Here is a 19,546-nt window from a genome sequence, read left to right as displayed (position 1 = left end):
CATTTTTCTAAAATTGAAGAAAAATGACTTCCCTAAAAAAAAAGTTAGGAAAAATATTTTCCAAACACTCCACCAACCCTCACATCTCACCCCAACCCCCTCCCCTTCTCTCCCATACCACACCTCCCCTCCTCTCTAAATTTTTTTTTTTTTTCAAATTTCATATTTTTCTTTTTTCTTTATATTTTCAGTTTAGTTTGGCGATTCGAAAGTTTATGAAATTTGTGGGTTTGAAAGATTGTTCGTTTGAAAGTTTATGGGTTCATGTTTATTCTATCTAAATTATTTATGAATATAAGAAATTATTTTCCTTAATTTTGGTATCGAAAACATAAAAATAAGTAAGATTACTACTTGTTTTCTAAGAAAATATTTTTTTGAAAAGCAAACCCACCCTCCAAATTTAAACCTTTTCTTCAAAAGCAATTTATGCGAACCAAATATCGTGGAAACTCCTAGTTAATCTAACGGTTCAAAGTTTCCTCAGCAGCCCTGTTTGACTTCGAAGTGTGTCAATTGCATGGGACAAAATTGATGTCACTTCCTACCAAACTCTATTAAATTTATTTTAATGATATCTATAATAATCATGACCTTGACATATTAAAAATCACAAATTTCAAAAAATATTTTTGGCATATTATACGTAAATTATTTTGTCAAATTCTTTTTTTTTTTTTTGAAAAATTTTATGTTATAAAATGATACAAAATGTACTCTTCTATGATGTTGCATTTTCTTTTACCCACCCCCTCCTCCCGGCCCATCATACTGGAGCAATTTGAAAAGAACGAGCAGGTTCATTTTCTATTTTTCTACAATGTCTATGTCATTTCTCTTTAAGAAAAGACTCCACAATGATATCGACATCTTGAAGAGGAATCTTAGATCAATGGTAAAGTTATTTTTATGTGATTTATAGGTCAACGGTTTAAGCAATAAAAACAACCGCTAATACTTGCATTGGATAGGTTGTCTACGTGACCAATCTAGAAGTATAGTTCCTCCCTGGACCTTACGTGAATACGGAATATTTTGTGCACAGAGGATATTGACATCTTGTAAATTTGCTTGTCGTGTATTCGGTTACGGTGTATTATCTACTATCCCAAAACAAAAAATCTATAGTCATAGATTTAACTGTTTTTTGTTTTTATTTTTTTCGTAAAAAGAGTCTTGTTGGAGTATACTTTTCCTAATTGGATAAAATAGAGCTTGTGACTATAGTCCCTTTATGAGTCGATCCTTCTATTATGCCGATGGTAATATCTACATTCCTGAACACAAAAAGAAAAAGAACAAGAAGATGGGATCCATCTCCATAATTTTTTTTTCATCATCTTTTCTGTTATCAAATCCTCTCTTCTCTACTCATTAATTAAAGTAGTGGCCTTATTTGACATTGTCTTATGGGTTATGGGTATGAAATGTTCAAGTTAGAAGTTATTACAGGTAGAATTGGATATCCCTTTTCTCTATATTTGTCACGATCCAAAATTCACAAGTCGTGATAGCACCTAATCCGACCCGTTAGGTCAGCCAATTAACATTTAACACAATTCTAATAAAATAAATATGATCAACAAATCTAGATTCCAAACAATGACCCAAGGTCTGGTAATACAAGACATGAGCTACTAAGACTAGATTATTGTAAAAACGGGTATGAAATAAATTCAACTTCTGTTTGAAATGTACTTAAACAGAATTAAACTCTAGAACTACCCATGGACAAGTGGTAGCCACATCCGGATGGCACGAACATCTTCAGAGTCAGCTCTCGACATCACCCGCAGCTCCGCTCCAAAATCTGCATGCAAGGTGCAGAAGTGTAATGTGAGTACAACCGACCCCATGTACTCATTAAGTATCTTGTCTAACCTTGGTGAAGTAGTGACGAGACTTTTTAGTTAAAAGATACTCACTGATATAACCTGTACAGAAGACTAGCAATAGAACTATACTAGAACATAATAGAATAGAGTGCGAGGAAACAATTATGCGAAGCAAAAAATGAATTCTAGAAGAATCACGATTAGTATTCTTCAACATCACGACCAATCCTTTTCTTAGAGTGATAACCAGCAAATCACAGTAATAAATCCATAACTTTCATAGTGTGAGAAATATACTCAAGACATCAAATCCAATGGCACGACAACACCCTTCGTGCATTTATCTCATCCTCACCAAATATACATGTAATACTACCAACCAGGTGAAAGGAATGTTGATAACAGTAATGACAAGGTAGGAAACATAGAAATGATGACATCAATTAGGAAAGAAGAACATAATTTTACCTAACTAGCTGGGAAGAAGGCATAGATATAAATATAACAAATAAGAGGGGAAAGCATGATCTTTATAAGCTAACAAATAGAGGCATGAATGGCTAACATAGTAGAAAGCTTATACTAAAGTGCAACAAACTAGATACGACATGGATGTATATATAACAACAGGAAGTAGGCATGATATTTGCAAGTTAAACAAGTAGAAGGCATGGGCAACACAACAACAATTGAGATAGAGAACAAAGATAGAACAATAACGACAAGTCACATAGGAAACATAGGTACGACAATAACAGCTCAAGGTAAAGGCATGAACGTATACACAAGAAAAACATATCACAACATAATGCATGTCCCTCGTCCTCGCCTGCATGGAAATACTCTTCGTGCTATGAACTCGTGATAATATAAAAGCATGATAAAAATATGGATGTACATAAAACAATAGGAAGCAGGCATGATATTTGCAAGTTAAACAAGTAGAAGGCATGTGCAACACAACAATAATTGAGATAGAGAACAAAAGACAGAACAATAATGACAAGTCGCATAGGAAACATAGGTACGACAATAACAGCTCAAGGTAAAGGCATGGACATATACACAAGGAAAAGATATCACAACATAATGCATGTCCCTTATCCTCGCTTGCCCGGAAACACCCTTCGTGCCATGAACTCATGATACTATAAAAGCATGATAATATAAATTAAATGGCATGACATCACCCTTCGTGATTTTACTCTCATCCTCACATGATAATGTAAATGAGATCATGATAATATAAATGAAATGGTATGACATCACCCTTCGTGCTTTACACTCTCCTTCACATAATAATATATATATATGCAATGGCACAACATCACCCTCCATGCTTTACACTCTTCCTCACCAAGTATATGTATGTTAAAGACAAGCAAAGTAGGATGCATAAATAACATCAAGGAGAGTGGTTAAACGAATGTTCCAAATGAACCTCAATCACAACTTTCAAGCCAACAATAGTTCAATAAACCCTCAAGAACCTTATTGTCCAAGTATTTTAACAAATCTAAAAAATGATCTACAACTCAAGCATATAATGTATTATCTCAAGAATAAAAATTGTAGCAATGTATTAGTGATTAAGCATAATGATGGCCGAATTAGACACATCAATATTTCTTAAAATGCAGTCAAATTTTAATCAATTTATAATAATAAACTAAATCTTGGTTCCTAACATTTAATTTCATATTCTTAGTAATCTAGAAGTGAAGTAAGACATGAAGCAAGAAGGTCACGTAACTCTACAAGGCGTAATTTATAGTATAATTTACCCCCAAGCATGATTAATTGTCACACCCCAAAATTAGGGAGCGCGACCGGCGCTCAATCGAGTGAACCCGACCGAGCAAGCTTGTTAGATTTTATTCTACCCAACTTATCCATGAATGGAGATAATACATATTTTCATTAATTAGACAAAAGGGTGTTCATGTCTACAATACCAATTCACCTACCAATAGTTTCATCATTTTTAGAGTCTCATATGGAACAAGTAATACAACCACAACATGATATAGTTTGACTTTCCTAGCACCAATACACAACGCACACTATATCTACGGAGCCTCTAATAGATATAAAAGAGTACTATGATAATGCCGGCAACAAGGCATCAGCTATACCTCAAACACAATACACGAGGAACAAAAGATATATGACTCCGAAATGAAGTGGGGGTCACCAAGTCAGTTGGAAAGAGGATGTACCGCTATCACTAATCAATGTCTCCTGCTGTGGAACCACCTGCATTCATTGAAGATGCAGTGCCCCCGGCAAAAGGGACGTTAGTACATATGAAATAGTACTTGTATGAATGACAAACTCTTAGTAGAATGATAAATAATACAAACAAGAATATCATAATATCAATGGAAACCTTAAACAACATCAAACCTTAATTTAGGATCAAGACAGTGTTTAAATTAATTTCCATATCTCACATTGGGAGATTTTAGTATTGGTATACCATTATTCACAATACCAATACCACTGTACTCTCAGCACGGAGTTCGATCACGACCCGATCTGCTAGGCTATCTTACTAGAGTCATCAACCACAATTACTCTAAATATCAATACCACCGTCTTTAACACGGATTCCGATCACAACCCGATCGGCTAGGCTATCCATTAGGGACATCGACCACAATCATTATTTCAATTACAATTTTCACCACAATCACCACTATGTGTATGGCATGGTGTCCGATCACGACCCGATCGGCTAGGCTGTCTTATTCGAGACATCAACCTTTTTATATCAATCATCGCATTTCATACTTCTTTCACATCTTTTCATTTCATTGGCACTAATGGCCATAATTATAAAATCATTCTTGGCACGCTGGCCGTATTTAGTATTTCCTGCTCACGTTTTTACTTTCTAACATCAACATCATCATCATCATCATCATCAACAACAACAACAATTCAAATCAAGGCATGTAGTACATATGTGAGCAATTAAGGATCTAAGGCACATAGTGATTCTTCACAAATTTTGGGATAATAGGCTACGTTTGAACTTGACTTGAAGTCGAATATTTTTAATGCACAACCCATATTTTTAACACATCCTCTGATAACATAACATAAATAAAATATTTGGGATACTTATTGAACATATATCTTTCAACCCAATCTTACTCGAAATAGCCGATTTTATCATGAACCACTCGGGTCTTACATAAATTACATGAATATCACAAGATTCAATTCTAAGAGAAGAGTTTAGCCAACATACCTCAATAGAGCTTCCTTAAACTCTAAAATGTTCTACAATTCTTAGCAACTTCAATCTACTGTAGAAATATAACAAATTAAATCAAAATTAGGAAGATGATCATGGTTCTAGCTCATTTGGGCCTTTTATCAAATATTAGGTATGCATTAAGGTTTCAATGTCCTTTTATGGAGGATTCCATCATCCCACAACCCATTCTTTATCATGCTTAGTTCAACAATCTTCCTACACCCCTTGATATCACATGCATGTATACTAAACAACTCTCATGCCCAAAAATTATCTTGCTAATTACCCATTTTTAGATAATTTCGAAATTAGGGGTTAGGGTATAGAATCTTACCTATAGGATGAAGACCTTGTGGGTTATCCTTGTTAATTTTCCAAGATTCGAGCAAGAATTGAAGAACAATTATTGAGGAACACCTTCTCACTCTACGACACTTTTTCTCACTCTAAAATGTCATATTTTAGCTCAAAAATGGCCCAAAACATGTATTTAACGAAGTAGGGTCGGGTTTTAAAAACCTAAAATGAAGCTCCGGAACAAGGTCTGCGATCGCATAATCAATATGCAGACCGCATATCGGCCGCATAATTAGTGTCCAAAGCTGGCAAAAATTTGCCTAGGTCTGCGGTCACTATGCGGCCCGCAGACCTATTCTGCAGTCGCATAATGAACCGCATTACAGTTCTGCAGTCGCATAGTCGACCGCATAATGGCATCCAAAACTGCCCCTCTCCTGCCTTACTCTGCGGCCATTATGTGGTCCGCAGAGTGATTCTACGATCGCATAATGGACCGTAGAAACGCATTTCTCTGCCAAAAAGTTTCCTTTATCCCTCAGTGCATTGTTCAACCCAAAAAGTTTGAGTCGCGGCTCGCAAGCTCGCCGCAAATAATTTATACAATCCTCAAACACCTAAGCCCAATTCGACACCGCAAAAAATTATTTTCTTTTACAAAATTTTATATGTGGGGCCTTACATTCTCCCCCACTTAGGATCATTCGTCCTCAAATGAGGGTCAACATCTATTACTAGCATCAAATGTGGCCCAACTGTTAATTCACACTCACCAGTAGTTTCAAAATTTGGCTAACTCCCTAAATTTCCAAAACTTTCGCTAGAGTCTCCCTTGTAACTGGGCCTATCCACCTGTCAGAGAATCCTAGAAATACATCCTAACAACATATGTATAATCCAATGACGTAACATAACATAAAACAACACAAACTGAGGCCTCACAAGCAATATATTACCAGGAAGGAACACCCTTAACGTCAATTTGTACAAATGATACATAATTCATAGAAGGTAACCCTTAGAATTTTTATAGAACACAACTTTATAAATACATGGATACTCAAACAAATAAGGATACTTTTTCTTCATTTCTTCCTTGGCCTCCCAAGTAGCCTCTTCAACCTGTTGGTTTAGCCATAACACTTTCACGAATGCAATTCCTTTATTTCTCAACTGTCGGACATGCCGATCAATAATAGAAACTAGAATCTCTTCGTAAGTCAATTTCTCATTAACCTCAATAGTCCCAACTGGAACAATAAGTGCCAGATCTCCAACTACTTTCTTCAACATAGATACATGAAACACCGGATGCACTAATGACATCTCAAGTGGTAGCTCAAGCTTCTGGACCAACTGTTAATAAGGGTCAAAATCTGTTACTAGCATCAAATGAGGGTCAACTGTTAATTCACACTCACCAGTAGTTTTAAAACTTGGCTAACTCCCTAAATTTTCAAAACTTTCGCTAGAGTCTCCCTTGTAACTAGGCGTATCCACATGTCAGAGAATCCCAGAAACACATCCTAATAGCATATACATAATCCAATGACGTAACATAACATAAAACAACACAAACAGAGGCCTCACAAGAAATATATTACCAGAAAGGAACACCCTTAATGTCAATTTGTACAAATGATACATAATTCATAGAAGGTAACCCTTAGAATTTTTATAGAACATAACTTTATAAATACATGGCTATTCAAACAAATAAGGATACTTTTTCTTCATTTCTTCCTTGGCCTCCCAAGTAGCATCTTCAACCTGTTGGTTTAGCCATAGCACTTTCACGGATGCATTTCCTTTATTTCTCAACTTTCGGACATGCCGATCAATAATAGAAACTTGAATCTCTTTGTAAGTCAATTTCTCATTAACCTCAATAGTCCCAAACTGGAACAATAAGTCCCGGGTCTCCAACTACTTTCTTCAACATAGATACATGAAACACCGGATGCATGGTGTTTGGCATATTTCGATATGTGTTGATGTTACTTTACCCATGTTTTAACCGCTTTTTGATGTTATTTGATCTTTAAAATTCCCAACATGGTTTAATTATTGGTTTTATGACTAATTGAGTTGTGTGTGGTGAATTAGGGTGTTTGGAGTGCAAAAATATGAAGAAAAGGTGCTCTAAGTAGAGGAAGAGAGATTGGATGTGTCGCATCCAATCTAGAAAAAAATAAGATTTCGTGCACCCTTAGCAGTGCAGTCGGCTCATAGCAAGCTAAGATGGAGGAACAAGGGTTGGATGCGTCGCATGCAAAGTTGAGAAGTAGAGGACGAGGTGGATGCGTCGCATCCACCCTCGCATGTGAAGCTGAGAAATGGAGGACGAGGTGGATGCGTCGCATCCACCTTAGCATCAATCCCTAAAGCCGATTTGGACTAGGAATAGGAGAACTTTGGCTCACGACTTTTGTACGCAATATATAAGCCAAAAACGCCTCCTTTAGGTCATCGAACATATTGGGAAGAGGGAAAAAACCACGACAAAGCTGTGGAGGCCGGAATTCATCAAGTTCCATCTTTCTCCCACCAAACTTAGTAATTTTTATGTTTCTTTGTATGATTTGTTGTTTGGCTACCATGTCTATGTGGAGCTAAACTTCACGTTCTAGGGTTGTAGTTCTTTCATGACTATTGTTATTCGGGTATTGATTTTACCTTCTTGATTTATCATATTGGTTTATTTATTCAATCTTGCGCTTAATTATTTAATTGCTTGATCACTAATTGAATACTATCTACGAATCTAGAATTGAACTCGAAAGTGAGAATTCTAGATTGCATATAGGATTGAGTAGAGCAAGTTCTTGAACTCGGGCATCGGGGAACAGATTCGTGGTTAGGATAGACATATACCTAATTGCCTTGCTTGGTTGATTTACAGGAATTATAAATGCGTTTTTGTTGATTCTAACTCCATAGACATATAGGCGTTAGGTTAGCTTGAATAGGCGAGTAAGAACTCGACAAATTCTTATGAGCAATATTAACCCTGTCAACCAATAAGCTAGATAAATTAGTCGGTCAATTCAATTGAAGAATACAATAGGATTGTTAGATAGCCCATAACCCTAGATCGTTTTCATTACATTGATATCATAAAAATCTGCTCTTTCTCTGTTCAAAGTTCATTATTTATATTTTTTTATTTAATTAGTTTAGAATCAAATATTTTTAGGTTTAATTCTTGTTTAGATAATTAGGATAGTATAATTTAGTTAATAGTTAATCATAAGTCCTCGTGGGTTCGACATTCGACTTTTAGTCACTTTATTACTTGACGATCGCGTATACTTGCGTGTGCGTTTGACCGCAACAAGTTTTTGGCGCCGTTGCCGGGGACTTAGAAATTAGCTATTTTTCTAGATTAGACATTTTTTTTATCTATTCATTTTTTTTACTTTAGTTAGTATTTGTTATTTATTTTAACATGGTATCTTGGAATAAAAAGTATTCGAATGATGGTTATTCTTATTTTGATGATCCTTGTCCATATTGTGGAGGACCCCACTGGTGGAAAAATTGTCAAAATATTCCCGGGACCGATTTGTGCTCACAATCTCAATCCTTTGAGTGGAATATTTATAATATGTGTGGTGGTCAAGATGGCCATTGGGATGGTTGTCCTAATCCTGTTCATCCTTCTCTGAGCCCTTATTATGATCTTTCTAATGATGTTTCTGAGTTTGATAGGGGCAATGAAGTGCAGGATATGGAACCTGATGTATATATTAGGGATATTCTGAGGCAAGTAGCAGAGCAACAAGATGAACTCAAAAAAGATATGAAAAGAATGAGGGCAGCAATCACAAGAATTAAGGCCAATATGGAAGAATTGAATGAAGAGAGCGAGTACCAGCAAGAAGATAATTTTGAAAAAGTGGAGATTTTGAGCCATATGTCGCTGGCGGAACAATCCGAAAGATTAGAAATATATGAGGATCAACGTGAGGAAATTACAAATGAGATGAGATACTTTATAGAAGGAAGAGCCAAATTGGGACAAGAGATCGATAAATTTGGCACTACTATTCACGACTTAGAGGCTCAATTGAATACGAAGGTTGATGCGTCTAACGCCCAACAAAATAGTAATGAGTTGTGTAAAGCTGAAAATGAGCTTATACGCCAAATTGAGGAGCTAAAAGTGGAGAGCCAATCACTCGAGCATATTTTTGTTGATGATGCCCATGTTGAGAAAAGTACACTAGAGCCATGTGAGGAAGTAGATAATGTTATATTTGAAGATTCTTTTGTATGTAAATATGAGGATGTAAAGAGTAATACAATTCTAGAGTTAGGGCGTATTGGTCCTCATTCCAATCATTTTTTCACATTGTGTTTAGATAGTAGGATAGTAATCAAGCCATCTCAGCCTATGGGGGAGTCAAAGAGTGCGAATGAAAGTGCTTGTATTCTTGAATTTGTCATGCCAAAAAGCAAAAAATACATTCCGAATCTAAAGGCCGAGAAATGTAGAGTGAAAAATTTATTACTTGGCCTGGTTATCATTGTAGCCCCACCACTGGAGCATAGCCGCAAACTGGATTCCATGTTAGGGGCTCAATTCATAAGTTCGAGGTGGAGGCAAAAAGTGGTTCACGTCGTGCCGCTACATTAAATCAGGCGCTTGTTGGGAGGCAACCCAGCTTTACTGCTTTCTTTTATTTTTGTTTACTTTTTATTTTATTTTATTTTTATTATTTTATAGTATTTATTTTTATTTTGTAGGATTATGAGCATAGGAAGCAAAGCCATTAGAAGAGTGCAAAAACGAGCTAGATGGTGAGGACTAAGTGTGGGGTGCCCACACAAAGGACGATGCCTAGGGAAAGTCTGAGTACCTCGTGAGCCGCTATTGCTTCGGCCTTTGGCCTACTAGGGAGTCTCGTTTACCCTCTTATTATTTATAGTGTGCATTGAGGACATTGCAAAATTTTAAGTGTGGGGTGAGGAGATCGTTTGGATGAGTTTTTGTGCTATTTTAGCTTAGTTGTAGTACGCATTCTTAAGTGTAGTAGCTTTTGTGAAAAAAAATAAATGAAAAAAGTAGAAAAATTGGACTTTTCCCGACGATTGATCTCCTAGACAGTTTTCTTGAGGGATTAAAGTCTAAAAAAAAAATCCAAAAATATGTCTTTTAGCTTTCTTTAGGTAGTAATAATCCCCTGTGGTTTTTCTTTGTGCCTCGGTTCTTTTCCATGGGATGTAGTTTGAACCGGGTAGCTTTTTTTCCGAGTAGATTAGGAATTTAGGAAATAAAAGGAGCAAGAATGATGAACCTAGGCGCCCTTGATGATGCCTTGTTAAATTGGATAGCATGTTTTGTGGCGCCTATGTCTCGTTTACATGACTTATGTTCACCTTGTGTTTAATACTTAATATCTCGTGGCTCCGTGAATACTTGCATTGCTTGAGAGTCGGAATGTGATCGTCCTTAGTGAGTCATGTGCCATGTGTGGTGAGGTTTTTTGTGTTGTCCATGTATTGTACTTGTGTCTAGAACTTGCCCGGTATGTGAGTTGAAGCGAAATTTTAGGTGATGCTCGGTTTGAAAAATGATTTTAGGATTTCTTTGAACTTTTTGAGCTTATTGCTTATCACAAATAAAATCTATCCCTAGTTAACCCTTTTGAGAATGTAGACCTGTTATTTGGTACCCACATTACAAGCCTATACCCTTTTTTTCTTCTTAATTGACATTGTTTTGATCCTTTTACCTCTTAAAGCACTTTAATTGTTAGATGAGTGCTAAAAGAAGTAAGAAGGGACTAAGTGTGGGGTGACTTTTGAGTGGAACCAATGAAAGAAAGAAGGGTGCACTTATTTTGTAAAATAATATACCACTAGCGAAAATTGAAAGAAAAAAAAAAGAAGAGAAAAATCTGGAAAAAAAGAAAGAAAAATATAGATGAATAAATTGTTGTCTTGTTCTTTCTAGTGGGTATGAATTAAAGTAGTGCTTAAATAAAGAGGAAATATTGTTGGGGATGATATTATTTTTGAAATTGAAATGGTGTTGAAGAATTTGCGCTTAAGTTATTTGGTGATGTGTTAAAGTGCTTAGGAGGTTGAGTCACTATTCCTAAAATATATCCTACCCGTCCCTTAGCCTACATTACAACCATGAAAAAGTCCTAATTTATTCTAGATCGAGCGAGCTTACATTAGTAGAGATTTACATTAAGGGCAAGCATATGGTACCAATTGCATGCATGTGACTTCTTTGTGAGAGTGGGCGATTTTCTTTGATATATGTGAGTCATTAAAATATATTTTATCATGAGATTCGAATGTGTGGATTGAACTCGCTCTCTTGTTCTTGTTGTGAGGGCACATGGTTTCACGAGAGATAGGTAACGTTATTAGACTTCTCTATGATGTTGGGTGTTCAAGCCATGAGTGAATAGTGACATTGAGTCGGTTTTTGAGGTTAGGATTGTTGTGAGTCTGTTGTCTTTGTTTGAATATTTTTAAAAGAATGACACACGTAAAGGTAAGTGCATGTGATGCGTATTCTAGAGCCTAATTGTGGCAAATGACCATGGTCATAGGTGTGGTGTGCTTTGAATGATAAGATCTTAATTTTGTTTTGTCTACTATAGTGATAGTTTGTTCGAGGACGAACAAAGGTTTAAGTGTGGGGTAGTGATGTTTGGCATATTTCGATATGTGTTGATGTTACTTTACCCATGTTTTAACTGCTTTTTGATGTTATTTGATCTTTAAAATGCCCAGCATGGTTTAATTATTGGTTTTATGACTAATTGAGTTGTGTGTGGTGAATTAGGGTATTTGGAGTGCAAAAATATGAAGAAAATATGCTCTAAGTAGAGGAAGAGAGATTGGATGCGTCGCATCCAATCTAGAAAAAAATAAGATTTCGTGCACCCTTAGCAGTGAAGTCGGCCCATAGCAAGCTGAGATGGAGGAACAAGGGTTGGATGCGTCGCATGCAAAGCTGAGAAGTAGAGGACGAGGTGGATGCGTCGCATCCACCCTCGCATGTGAAGCTGAGAAATGGAGGACGACGTGGATGCGTCGCATCCACCTTAGCATCAATCCCTCAAGCCGATTTGGACTAGGAATAGGAGAACTTTGGCTCACGACTTTTGTACGTAATATATAAGCCAAAAACGCCTCATTTAGGTCATCGAACATATTGGGAAGAGGGAAAACGCCACGACAAAGCTGTGGAGGCCGGAATTCATCAAGTTCCATATTTCTCCCACCAAACTTAGTAATTTTTATGTTTCTTTGTATGATTTGTTGGTTGGCTACCATGTCTATGTGGAGCTAAACTTCACGTTCTAGGGTTGTAGTTCTTTCATGACTATTGTTATTCGGGTATTGATTTTACCTTCTTGATTTATCATATTGGTTTATTTATTCAATCTTGCGCTTAATTATTTAATTGCTTGATCACCAATTGAATAATATCTACGAATCTAGGATTGAACTCGAAAGTGGGAATTCTAGATTGCATGAGTAGAGCAAGTTATTGAACTCGGGCATCGGGGAACGGATTCGTGGTTAGGATAGACATATACCTAATTGCCTTGCTTGGTTGATTTACAGGAATTATAAATGCGTTTTTGTTGATTCTAACTCCATAGACATATAGGCGTTAGGTTAGCTTGAATAGGCGAGTAAGAACTCGACAGATTCTTATGAGCAATATTAACCCTATCAACCAATAAGCTAGATAAATTAGTCGGTCAATTCAATTGAAGAATACAATAGGATTGTTAGATAGCCCATAACCCTAGATCGTTTTCATTACATTGATATCATAAAAATCTGCTCTTTCTCTGTTCAAAGTTCATTATTTATATTTTTTTATTTAATTAGTTTAGAATCAAATATTTTTAGGTTTAATTCTTGTTTAGATAATTAGGATAGTATAATTTTGTTAATAGTTAATCATAAGTCCTCGTGGGTTCGACATTCGACTTTTAGTCACTTTATTACTTGACGACCGCGTATACTTGCGTGTGCGTTTGGCCGCAACAATGCACAAATGACATCTCAGGTGGTAGATCAAGTTTGTACACCACCTCACCGATCCTATGAATGATTCTATACGGTCTGACATACCTCGGACTCAATTTTTCTTTCTTGCCAAATCGCATTACACCCTTCATGGGGAAAACATTCAAGAATACCCAATCATCTTCTTTGAACTCTAAATCATACGATGAACATCTGAATAGGACTTCTGACGACTCTGAGCAGTCTTCAACCGCTCCTTAATGATCTTAACTTTTTCTATAGCCTAGTGCACGAGGTCTGGCCCTATCAAACCACTCAATGGGAGATCTACATCTCCTTCCATATAAAGCCTCAAACGGTTCCATCTGAATGCTAGCATGATAACTATTATTGTAGGCAAATTCTATGAGTGAAAAATGATCATCCTAACTACCTTTGAAGTCTAGAACACAAGCGCGCAACATATCCTCAAGCGTCTGAATAGTTCGCTCTGCCTGCCCGTCAGTCTGCGAGTGAAAGGATGTGCTAAAATTCACCTGAGTACCTTGCTGAAATTTCTTCCAAAACTTAGCAGTGAATTGTGCTCCCCGATCAGAAATGATGGAACTGGTGTGCCATGCAACCTACTATTTCTTTGATATACAATTGAGCATACTGTTCCGCTGTGTCGGTAGCCTTAACCGGCAAAAAGTGGGCTGATTTCGTAAGTCGATCCACAATCACCCAAATTAAGTCAAACTTACGAGGAGTGCGAGGTAGTCCTACCACAAAGTCCATATTAATCATTTCTCATTTCTACATTGGAATTTCTATGTTCTGTGCTAACCCATTGGGCCTTTGGTGTTCGGCCTTCACTTGCTGACAATTTGGACATCTCGCCACAAAGTCCGCTACATTTCTCTTCATATTATTCCACCAATAGACTTCCTTAAGATCATGATACATTTTTATAGAGCCCGGATGCACGGAATACCTAGAAGTGTGAGCCTCGGTCATGATTCTTTCCGTGAGACCATCTACATTTGGAACACATAGTCGTCCTTGGTACCCTAGTATACCATCATCCATGCCAAGAGAAAAGGCCATGGTCTTATGTTTATGAATCCCCTCTTTCAATTGTGCCAACAATGGATCGTTGTATTGCTTCTCCTTGACTTCCACAACAAGTGATGATTCAGCCCTATGTTGCACAATCATCCCTCATTCACTAGAGTCCGCAAGGCGAACTCCCAAACTAGCCAATATGTGAACTTCCTTGGCCAATGGCCTTCGATATGCCTCCAAGTGTGCTAAACCACCCATAGAATTTATACAATACTCAAACACGTAAGTCCAATTCGGCACCACGAAACACTATTTTCTTTTACAAAATTTTACGGGGCCTTACATTAACCCTGACACATATATATACGCTCGTCACCTCATATATGTATCACCTCCACATGTAGCAAATAATGGTAATTAGTAGGAAAAATTTTCTCAACAAAGTTAGGCAAGACACTTACCTCAAACAAGCCAAATCGATACACTAGAAGCCCCATCCCTCTCGAATCATCCTTCAAACAGCTCGAAACTAGCCGCAAGCAACTCAAAATCATCAAATAATGCCGAAGGAATCAAACCCAATCGATAAAGGTCAAAACTTTATACATTAACTCAAAGTCAACCAAAACGTCAAACCCGAGTCCCGCACCTCGGAACCGACAAAACTCACAAAATTTGATAACCCATTCAGTTACGAGTCCAACCATACTAATTTCACTCAAATTCGACTCTGAATCGATGTTCAAATCTCAAAACTTCACTTTAGGAAAGTTTAGACAAAATCCCCCAATTTCTCTTTTGAAACCCTCGATCAAATGACAAAAACGAAGATAGATTCATGATATAAAATAAAATAAAAAATGAGTAGAAAACACTTACCCCAATCCACATGGCGTTGCTTCAAGAATCGCCTCAATCCGAGCTCCATAGCTCGAAATATGCAAAAATGGCTGAAACCCCCGAAATAGAGTACTTTATATTTACCGGACATGAATTCCTTACGCGATCGCGGGACATTCTTCGCGATCGCGAAGAAAAAACTCAGCAGCCTCATAAAATACCTTACGTGATCGTGCAATAGCCAATGCGAACGCGATGGTTACCTTCATCTGAGTTATGCGATCGCAACAAATACAATACGAACGCGAAGAAGAAGCAGCCACTCCCCAGCTCAGTCCAAAACCACTACGCGAACGCGAGAGTTCTTGCGCGAACGCGATGCACAAACAACAACAGCCTATGCGAACGCGTCTGAGGACTCGCGAATGCGAAGAAGAAGAAATACTCTGCTCAAACTTTCCCTTACATGATCACACCTCCAAGTCCGCGATCGTGAAGAACCTTTAGTGTACTAGACTTCAGCAGAAACAAGCAATGCGATATGAAGGAGAAATGGTCCGAAATTGATCCGAAACACGCCCGAGCCTCTCGGGACCACGTCTGAACATTCCAAAAAGTCCCATATCATAACACGAACCTACTCGAGGTCTCAAATCATATATAACAACATCGTAACGACAAATCGCACCTCAAATCAAAATCAATGAACTTTGAACTTCTAACTTCCACATCCGATGCCGAAACCTATCAAATCACGTCCGATTGACCCCAAATTTTGCACATAAGTCACAAACGACACAATGGGCCTACTCCAACTCCCGGAACCCCAATCCGAGCCCGGTAACCTCAAAGTCCACTCTCGGTCAAATTTCTAAATTTTTAACTTTTGACCATTTCAAGCCTAATTCAACTACGGACCTCCAAATCACAATCTGGTCACGCTCCTAAGTCCAAAATCACCTAGCGAAGCTAACAGAACCATCAAAACTCCATTTCTGAGTCATTTACACACGTGTCAATATTCGGTCAACCTTTCAATTTAAAGCTTCAAACATGAAATTCATTCTTCCAAATCACTTCTGAAAACTTGAAAATCAAAAATGACGATTCACACAAGTCATAATATATCATACGATGATGCTCAAGACTTCAAATAGCTAAACAGAATGCAAATGCTCAAAACGACCGAGTGAGTCGTTACAATATTCTTGTTATGGTTTTATATAATCTAAAATTCATTTCAAGTATACTTATTATATAGCACAGTAAACATGCTGTCATAATTATATCTCTTTACATGAAGGCCGTGCAATTAAGGTCATACTTTTTGTTATCTAGCTCTTAATCATGAGGAGGAACAATTCACTTTTGGTATAGATTTCTCTTCTCTTTTTTTTGTTACATTTTATTTCTCTGTCTTCTCATTATCAATGTGTTATAGCCACTATTTGATTATATCCGACGATGACCCTTTGATGGGGCACAATTTAAAATTGGGTTTAACTTTTACGCAAAAACCGTGAAAATAAAGTTTACGCTACTATATTGGTGTATGTTAACAGATTAAATCCAATTAGTGACTGCATTTCTAAAGTTACCGGATTACAATTGCTATAGTGACGTTCATAACCTGAAAACATAAATAGAATTTTATCTAGTACGGAAGTTAAACTCTTTTAAAATCGGCGTAAGCTTAAGAGGGTGTTTGGCTGAGGTTGAACATCTTATAAGTATTTTTTAGCTTATCTATACATTGGTAAATACTAAAGTGGTAAATACCAAAGTGCTTATAAGCCAAAAATCACAAGTTGGTCACCCCGACTTATAATTTTTCGACTTATAATCACTTTTAGTTGGACCACAAATTTTATTATTTTATCCTTAATATCTTTTATAATCTCTAATATATCCTAGTAAAATAATACACCCAATCGTCTTCATACCTCATTCTTTCATCTTTTCCCGTCCCCTTTCAAAACCAAGCTGCAATTCTTCTCTTTCTCTTTTCCTTTTTTCTCCAAACATGCTGCAATTCTTCTAGTGTATCCTTTTGTTTTGCAACTAATTCCAAGGTGCCCTTTGTCTACTGGTATATTTATATGTATTTCATATAGTATTATGAAAATAAATAAGGAAGATAAGTAGCAACTAATATGTTTTAAATAACGAAACTTAATCAAATAGACAGGTTTTATTGAATTGTCTACCATGATGTGATATGACAGCTCAAGATATTTTTAATATGAGAATTTAAGTTCATTAGAATCGATTTTTTTAATTTTCTAAACGAATACTTTATGTAATATTTAAGTATAAATTTTATTATTAATTTTATCCAAATTATTTTAGTTTATGAATTAATAATATATGTTTATAAACAAGAATTTTATCTAATCAATTTAGAACTAAAAGTAAATTGAGACATATTAATTTGTATTTGAATCATATAAAAATCTTATAATTAATCATCTCTTTACTAGTGTTAACAACTTTAAGAATATTAGTACCTTTTTACCAAATATTTTAGATGCTTATTATCAATTTCAACACTTTTATTTAAATACATAACTGCTTATTTATTAAATCAATTTTAGCACTTAATTTTTTTTATCAATACTTAATGTTTATTCACTATTTTTAATCAACTAAACCAAACGGGCTCTAAATATTATCGCGTATATTTTCATATATGATTGGAAGAATTGTAAATAATGAATGAGGCACATGCTTTTAAGTGTTAAGCACTACTGGAATTACTCGGATTTCCGACGGCCTAATCCATCCAAAACCCAAGAGCACCAACGAATTATCGGCAATAAAGTGGCTGTCAAAAGATAACTAGTCGAAATTTTTTGTCAACGATCAACCATCGAAAATACTAACTAATATTTCCGACTGAAAATTTTCCAATGTTCCTGTACGAACCAATGCTTTGGAAAACTAATTTTTGATTGATGAATATTCTAGAACTTTTTCTACTATATAGAAAGACTAGTCTCGGAATACGCACGGCATGTATACATATGAACATATCTCTAGGGGTGTACATTGATCGGGTTGGTTCGGATTTTCTAATTACCAAACCAAACCAATAAAAGTCGGGTGTTTTAATCTCGTATTTTTCGGATTTTCGAGTTTTTTCGGATTTTTCCCCATAAAGTCTTCATAGCACAAAACGTAAAATTTGTGCTCCAAATATTTCTTTAATCCTAGTAAGACAGAATTATATAAGGTGTTTTTAAATAAAATAACATAAATATGAGATAACCTAAAATATTCAACAATAAAGTTAATAAAATCGCATAAAATAAATATTATTAATAAACCATAATGAAAACAAACATAATTTAAAATTATGACTAATAAGTACTATTATTTACATGACTAACCACTAAAAGAAAAATAAGATATACATTTTATCTAAACCATGGAAAAACTAAAAAAATAGATATCCAACGGTATTTTCATTAGTACAATTGAATTGAATATATTTTATTAGTATTAGTATTGATTTGATTTTGGTTTAGGATTTATTTGAGTTACTAACATTTATGAACTATAAAACTTATTGGAGCATCCAAAAATTATAAGCTCAAGCTTGAAATAATACGTTAAAAGATAAAACTATAAAAAAGTTTAAGAAATATTTATAAACTATACTACCATAAGTATTTTTAAAAAAATTATACATATAATGTCGGGTTTGTTTGGTTTCGGTTTGACTTTTTTTAGTTAAAACCAAACCAAAACAAATATGATTGTTTTTTTTCCAACACCAAACCAAATCAAACCAAATCATAGTCGGATTTTTTTTTCTCGGTTTGAGTCGGATTATCGGGTTGGTGCAGTTTGTCGGTTTCATTTGTTCACCCCTACCTATCTCAATGAATATAGAATTTTATTAAATCACATAGTTTTTATTTAAACAATTAGTTTATTTTTAAAAAAAAAAGTATGATTCTATTTCAGCTAGATCAATAACAAAACTGCAATTAAATTAGTATCTCTTTGATACGATGAATTGCCCTACCACTATCCCACTCTCTTGTGAAAGTTTCTTCCTTTATTATTTATGCTATATTATGATTTAATTTGTTAAATAATGTAGGAAAGTATAAATATCTAAATGAAATCTTAATAATCTATTTCACATTTATCAGAAAATCTAAATAAGACAGATTCTTTTCTAAGAGGGGCCTAAGATAAAGTTTTGATGGTTTGCCACTTTGTTCTACCAATTTAATTGTTTGTATGA

The sequence above is a fragment of the Nicotiana tomentosiformis genome, chromosome 11, assembly GCF_000390325.3.
Source record: "Nicotiana tomentosiformis chromosome 11, ASM39032v3, whole genome shotgun sequence".
Taxonomy (NCBI): domain Eukaryota; kingdom Viridiplantae; phylum Streptophyta; class Magnoliopsida; order Solanales; family Solanaceae; genus Nicotiana; species Nicotiana tomentosiformis.
This window is presented reverse-complemented; position numbering follows the sequence as displayed.